This window comes from Adiantum capillus-veneris, chromosome 11, assembly GCF_014529385.1.
Source record: "Adiantum capillus-veneris isolate H3 chromosome 11, ASM1452938v2, whole genome shotgun sequence".
Lineage (NCBI taxonomy): Eukaryota > Viridiplantae > Streptophyta > Polypodiopsida > Polypodiales > Pteridaceae > Adiantum > Adiantum capillus-veneris.
In genome coordinates, this window is record NC_140941.1 from 126,120,464 (window position 1) to 126,128,464 (window position 8,001).

The following is an 8,001-nucleotide window of genomic DNA, read 5'->3' on the forward strand; positions in this document are numbered from 1 at the left end:
AGCAAGACTCTTTTTATGATGTCCACATGTAGCCTGATGCCCATGTATAGATCTTTCTTGTTGGCGCAAGCCCTTAATGAGGTTATGAAAGCAGAAGCATCTGTATTCAAGTGATTACTATTGCACAGAGATGCTTTGTAGTCATCTTTCCCATCATCTGCACTCACCATCCTGCCTTGTTACCCTCTTTGGAGCAAAGGACTCTCATCACAAATAGGCTCTATTGGCAACAGAAAAAACTGAAGTTGGAAAGAGTGCCTTTTTTTTTAATAGTTTTGCGTCCATGATTTTGGTCCATTGTACGCTACACATTTGACTATATACGGCAGCACATTTTGAACTCATTTGTTTGCTCTCCATCAATGTGGATGTGAGGGGAGTCCAAGTGTCGACGACTCCATGAGATAATGTGGAGGCAGGTAGGGAGCTCTCGCAATGGGACTGAGAAGATCTCCACCTTCACGAGACCACAAGTAAGGCCTCCCAGACAAGCCTCCTTACACTGCCCAAGCTTTGCATATCCTCCAATCAAATCAGTCCATGATACCACATTTTGATCTCCAATCCTGTTAAAGACTTTTTGTGCTTCTTCAAGTGAGTTGGTGTACATATCCACCAGAGTAGTGCCCACAATCATATCATGATTGAGTAAATCAAATTTCAATACATAATCATGAACTTCATGTCCCTTTTCTAGCATTTTGATGCTGCCAGAAGCTTTCAGAACATAAGTGAAGGTTACAGCATTTGAAAATCTAAAATGCGTTCCCACCATGACCACACTTCACAAATACAACTATGAGTGCATTCCGTTGAGCCACATTTTGAATCTGAATACTGAAAAACACTTTCCATGCATGCATAAGTGGACCACACTTAACAAACATATCTACAAGGGAGCTGCCAATAAAGGCATCCACCTCAAACAACCCTGCATAAACTTTCAACATCCCCAAAATCAGCCCAGTAATTGACCAATTGTCGTATCTTTTAGGGCTCTTATCTTGGCTTTGGATTCCACCTGGATCAAAAGGTATCAGAAGTATCTTCTTACCTCATAACCCTCACTGGTTCCTATTGCATCAAAAGGCATACACAGTAACCTGGCATCTATTAACTTGCATTCATCTTTGGCCAGAAAAGCTTATAAATTGTATATCAAACTCATATACTGCATTTGGAATACCCTCATGATTCAAACCCTCTTTAGCTTGGTTTTGCAAGCTACCTTGGCATAGCTCAGGAACTTTGAACACAGGCTTTCCAACATCCTCGGCAACTTGCATGTTCCTGTACTCATAGATACCCTGGTTGATGTCAACAATGTCTACATTATATGGCTTCCCATATATGTCATCAAGTATGCCCTCATCTACTGATTGCACCTGCTTATTCTGTTGTCGTTCACACTTATCTATTGTAGTGTCAACTGTTTGCAGAAAAGGTTTATGATTTGTATGCTCTAGTGAGACCTGTAAACTTTCAACAATCGGCTCATTAAGTCGAGCATCTGGGATGGCACCGTGAATCTTCTCCAAGACATCAAAAAATCTCCTTGAATCATGTGATTAAAACTGGAGATCTTGCTCCAAAATCTCATGCGAATACTCATGTTTGAGAGCTGCTTGAAAGTCATCCCAGCTTTGCCCATGTTTTACCTGAATCTCTCGAACATAGACACTCATTTCTGGCACCACCAATTTCTCAAACACTTCAATCATCTTACTTTATGAAACATTGTGACATCCCATCTCTTGCACATAGACCTCGAGATATCCAAATACATCATACCCATCGAACAAGTTCCTCTCATCATACACAAGCTTCATAGCTATATTCATTGCTTCCTCAATATGCTCCTCTTCAAGTCGTGCTACCTGCTCATGCATTTGACTCAAAACTTGTTGAAGCATCTGTATAATCTTCCCTTTAGCTATTGAGTCACTGTCTACCCCATATGCCAAAATTGCTTCAATATGATCCAAAACACTATCTCCTACTGTAGTCGGCATCGCTCCCACCCCAGCTCTTTCGTGTCGGGCTCACCAGAAATGTCGATAAGTTGGGCACGCTAGTCGAGAAGACACGAGGTCCTTGGCTGTGGGAGTTCGTAGCTCAGAATAAAGAGAGAAAGAAATTATTTAAAACCATTTAGGCAATAGCAGATATATACAACAGCTAAAATATACAAATCTTGATGGAGGCCCATTGATCCATGAACATCCGGAATGTACTAGATTGGGTGTACTAAGCTCTCTGTATGAAACTTCACTCTTGCTTGGTTGCCATAGCTTAAATATCTGGCCTTTTATGTTCAGCTCCTCATGCTGCTCACAAGTACTCGCCAGACAAGCAAGTGCCTCCCAAAAGGAGCAGCTGCCATTTCCCCTCTATTCTTGACAGATGTAGACTTGTAGAAGTGGCGGCCAATGGAAGGGCCACTATCACGGTGGATGTTGGCATTTGTGTAGAGGCTTCACAAGATCAGCAGAAGAAGTCTGCAAGGAGAAGAAGCACGACAAGATGGTGCACAGTAAGGATCAAAACCTCCCCCATTGCTGCCCTCCCAGATGCAAGTAGTCCATCCCCCAATTTTCCACACACACCCCCTCCATCCAAAATCACCGCAAGGCCGCCCCTATCCTTTGGCTTTTCTTTCTGAACTCGCCCCCCTTCAGTTCACATGGGTTTCCATTCCCACCACACAATCCAGCTTCAGCAGGCCTCCTTTGTATGTTCTCATGGCTTTGATGTTTACTGCCTTCTCTGCTATGCCAGTCTTTGCATAATATTTGCCATCAGAACATAAGATTTCGATTGCTTTTATCCGGCTATATTGCCCGTTCAAAGGTCCCATCTTCCCACATTGACATTTGCTCTTTTTATGATAAGCACCAAAGTGGATATACCCAATTGTGGAATATTCAAAAGATGGCATATCCTAGATCAGTCTTACTGCCTTACAATAATCTTTGTATACTCTAAGACTAATCAACTTTATAAATGTAGCACTCTAGTCTTGGAGCCACACCATAGTCAGTGCCCATATCCACAAAAAGTGTTTGGCCCACTTCTGGTAGACCTTGGTAACTGCCTACATTAAGCACATAAGCAAATGTTATTGCATATGTAAGGACATGCATCCAAACCCATGACACTGGCAGTTGCCCATGTATCTAAAACCATTTGAGTTAGTCACTGAGCATGCTTTCTCGGCATAGACGTGCCACAACAGGACAACGGGTTATGGCGGCACAATCACCAGTTATTACTGACCATTGGGTCCTTAGCGAAGCTAAAACAAAAAAATTGGCGATTGTGCCACCCTAGATCGACGAGACGGGAGCAGATGGCCATGAAACATTGTAGGATTAGGGAAAGCACCTAAATCCTTGCCCCTACAAAGTTTCATGGGCATCGCAATCCGTCTCGATGGGCTACGGTGGCAAAATCACCAGTTTTCGACCATTGGGCCCTAAGCGAAGCCAAAACAATAAAATTGGCGATTGTGCCATTCTAGAGCAACGAGACGGGAGCAGATGGCCATGAAACTTTGCAGGGGCAGGGAAAGCACCTAAATCCCCACCCCTGTAAAGTTTCATGGGCAACGCAATCCATCTCAACAGTCCACCGTTGCACAATTGCTAGTTTTTTACCATTGGGCCCTTAGCGAAGCCAGAACGAAAAAATTGGCGATTGTGTCACTTAGATTGACGAGACGGGAGCGGATGGCCAGGAAACATTTCAAGGGTAGATAAAGCACCTAAATACCTACCCCTGAAAAGTTTCATGGGCATCGCGATTTGTCTTGACGGTCTATGGTGGCAGAATCACTAGTTTTGACCATTGGGCTCTTTACAAAGCCAAAACGAAAAAATTGGCGATTGTGGCACCCTAGACTGAGGAGATGGGAGTAGATGGCCATAAAACATTGCAAGGGAAGGGAAATTACATAAGTCCCTACGCCTGTAAAGTTTCGTGGGCATCGCAATCTGTCTCGACGAGCTAGGGTGGCACACTTGCCAGTTTTTGACCATTGGGTCCTTAACGAAGCCGAAACGAAGAGACTGTCAATTGTGCCATCCTATACCGATGAGACGGGAGTGGATGGCCATGAAACATTGTAGGGGTAGAGAAAGCACTTTAATACCCACCTTTGAAAAGTTTCATGGACAACGCAATCCGTCTCGATGGTCTATTGCGGCACAATCGCCTGTTTTTTACCATTGGACCCTTAAGGAACACTACAAGCCATGCTTAACATTAGCGACGCTCATACTGCGACGCTGAAATATGAAAATTGCCGGAGTCACTATTATCGTCTCTATGACCATCGCTACGAGCGTCGCTATGTTACTCTTAACACAGCGACGGTCATAGCGACGCCGACATGGCTAAAAAAAATAACCGAGGGCGTCCGAAAACTCAGATCTCAGATCTGAGTTTTCGACGCGTGCTCAAGCAATCAAGGTAACGCTCTCCCTCTCTCTCTCTCCCTCTCTCTCTCTCTCTCTCTCTCTCTTTCTTTCTTCTCCACACACACACACACACGAGGAGAGGAAGGAGAGCCAGGTATGCTCCTTCCCTCTCCTCACTCTCATGTTCCCTTTCCCTCTTTCTCTCTCCTTCTCTCTCTCTCACACACACACACACACACGAGGAGAGGAAGGAGAGCCAGGTATGCTCCTTCCCTCTCCTCACTCTCATGGTCCCTTCACCTCTTTCTCTCTCCCTCTCTTTCACTCACACACACACACATTGTGTTTTTGAGAGAGAGAGAGAGAGAGAGAGAGAGAGAGAGAGAGAGAGAGAGAGAGAGAGAGAGAGAGAGAGAGAGAGCACAATTATAAACAAAAAACGCACACACACATGCATACACAAAGAAAGCACACACACATTGAGAGAGGAAAAGAGAGAGAGCTTGCATAAACCAAAAATGTGCACACACACATGCATAATCAAAGAAAGCACACACACATTGAGAGAGGAAAAGAGAGAGAGAGCATGCATAAACCAAAAAACCGCACACACACATGCATAATCAAAGAATGCACACACATTGAGAGAGGAAAAGAGAGAAAGAGAGAGATATATATAAAACAAAGAGAGAGAGAGAGAGAGAGAGAGATAAGAAGAAGAAGAAGAGAGTTTTAACATCGTAGGAAAGTATCCCAAGAGACCTTAAAGATCTAGTCCACATGAGTTGAACTCAAGACATGTTATTCATAAGGAAAATGGCATAACCAATCTATCACACTTCGGTGATAGAATAGTTATACCATTTTTCTCCTATTTTTATTGGCGTGCACACACACTCGAGAAGAAGAGAGTTTAATTTAACGTCGTAGGAAACTAATTAAAGAGACCTAAAAATCTAGCCGACGAGGAGTTGAAACCAAGACTTGTTATTCAAGAGGAAAATGGAATAACCAATCTACCACACTTGAGTGATAGAAAGGTTATACTTTTTATTGGCACACACACACCCACACACACACACACACAAGAAGAAGAGAGTTTGAACGCCGTAGGAAACTATCCCAAAAGATGTTAAAGATTAGGGTTTTAGTAGACTTAATTACGTTAAATTAGATCTAGGTTTATTTAAATTAGATTAGATTAGATTTAGGTTCATTTTTAGTTAGATTTACGTTAGATTAGATTTAGGTTTATTTACGTTAGATTTAGATTTATGTTATATTAGATTATATTTAGGTTTATTAATTTAGATTTATATATGTTATATTAAATTAGATTTAGGTTATTTAATTAAGGTTAGAAGAACTGGCGAGAAAATTTCTTGCGCTCACAGCCTCAAGAGTCCATGCGGATCAGCAATTCCACCTGCACGTTCGACTGCTGCTACCATACAATAAGCCGTCATGTTCAGCTAATGGAAGAGAAAATTGAGCATACACAGAAATTAGTGATGCAAGATGACGATTCCAAGGGTCACACACACACACACACCACATCCCGTCAAATCTAGAATAAGAATTAAGTGCCTTGAACAGACATCAGCTACATTGCAAGAATGACGTACCTGCATGCTACAAACAAAGATCTACTATGAAAAGATGTTAAGATGTTGTGAAATGCTATAGCTAGAGAAGAGGCAAAGGGGTTTTGTCCACTACATGCAGTATCATGTAGACGTGGGTGTGTAAATTTCTTGTACCCACAAATATAGGCATTGACCAATAAAGACGAGATTATAACCCGGTGGTTCTGATCTCCGTGCACCTCTAGACCGAGGTGTGCGGGGATTGGACATGACTAGAGAATGTGAGGTAGTTTATAGTGTGAACAAAGAGAGAGAGAGAGAGAGAGAGAGAGAGAGAGAGAGAGAGAGAGAGAGAGAGAGAGAGAGAGAGAAAAGACGAAGAATGTGAATAGAAGATTAAATTTGTTTTCCAGGTTATAAGATTTTTGCCCTCATTATGAGTAGTGACGAGGATGTGGGGCCGTCCAACCGAAACACCTATCTCTCAACGAGGATCTTATGTCCCTGTAACCATTGCAAGCATGCTGTGCGACGGACAAGACGCGTTTCTTTGCATCACGTTCGCGAATTTGGAGAGTTCGATCCATCTATTATAGATCGAGTTGTTGCCAATTATAACTTGTCGGACTCTGACACTGGCCAACAGGCAGCAATCTTGCAACCCAATAGACGTGTTCGCAGGCACTTTGGTCAAGCAGCATATGTGAGGCCACAAAATGTAGCCTCTAACAGCTTGGGGGATGATCATGCAGAACACATTCCCAACGAGGCAATGTTTGAGCCCGAAATTGATGAAATGATCGAGACGATCATGAATACATAGACATAGAGAAGTGTCCGAAATGTGATTCCGAAAGATATCGAGTAGATCTCCACGTAACAAAAATTCCGCAAAAAGGTTTTGCGACATTTTCCTCTGCTTCCTCGCATCAAGCATTTCTTCGAAAATAAGTCCATGGCCGCCCTAGCATCATGGCATGAGGATAATAAATCTTCGGATGGTGTGCTACGGATTCTTGCAGATTGTGCAGCCTAGAAACATATAGATGGAACATGGACGGATTTCGCTAGGGAAGCTCGAAATTTGCGCTTAGGCCTGGCTATGGATGGCGTAAATCCATTTGGTCAAAGATCAACATCTTACAGTGTATGGCCCGTTGTCATCGTCAACTACAACATTCCCCCGTGGTTGACTATGAAGAAGAGGCACCTATGGCTAAGCTTGATTGTGCCGGGGCGATATAAAGTGAAGAATATGGATGTGTATCTTCGTCCACTATTGGAAGAGCTACAACAATTGTGGATTGGCATAGGGGTGGTGGATATGAGCCGACACACAGGTCGACGGAATGCTTTGATCAGAGGCATTCTAATGTGGACCATGCATGACTATCCTGGACTAACAAAATGCTCAGGTGATCTATTTACATTCCTCACTCAGACACTGTAAATCTTGCTTTTTCTCAAGTTGATCTATTATTATGTGTATACATGCAGGGCTTCAAACAAGCGGATACAGAGCATGTGTCACATGTGGACCTAGACTGAATGCACGTAGGGCGCCCTCACTGAAGAAGAAAATCTATGAAGGTCATCAAGCGTATCTTCCAGAGAATCATGTGTTACGCGACGGCTTTTTGGGAAGAGAGCCACTGAGGATGTCTGCACAAGCATGGTTAGAGCAGAAAGAGATGTGTGATGACGGATTGCCCCCAGGGATGAAGAGACTATCTCTATGGTACGAGTTACCATACTGGCCCCGGCTCATGATCAATCACTTGCTCGATACAATGCACATATTCAAGAATGTGGGTAATCTATTATGGGACCATCTGACCGGCAAGAAAGATACTTTGGGAGCCAGAGTTGACCTTAGAAATGTGGATCGTATGGAGCAATATTGGCCTCAAACAGCATCCGATGGATCGATAAAACTCCCTAAAGCACCATGGATTTTCACAGGAGCCCAAGAATGCAAAGTAAAAGAGACCATTCGA

The 8,001-nt window shown here is 43.1% G+C and overlaps 1 pseudogene; it reads right to left on the minus strand.

The window, feature by feature from the left end:
• Positions 1-316: 316 nt before the first annotated feature.
• Positions 317-1,093, minus strand: LOC147447981 (pentatricopeptide repeat-containing protein At1g50270-like; annotated as a pseudogene).
• Between the last annotated feature and the right edge of the window lie 6,908 nt (positions 1,094-8,001).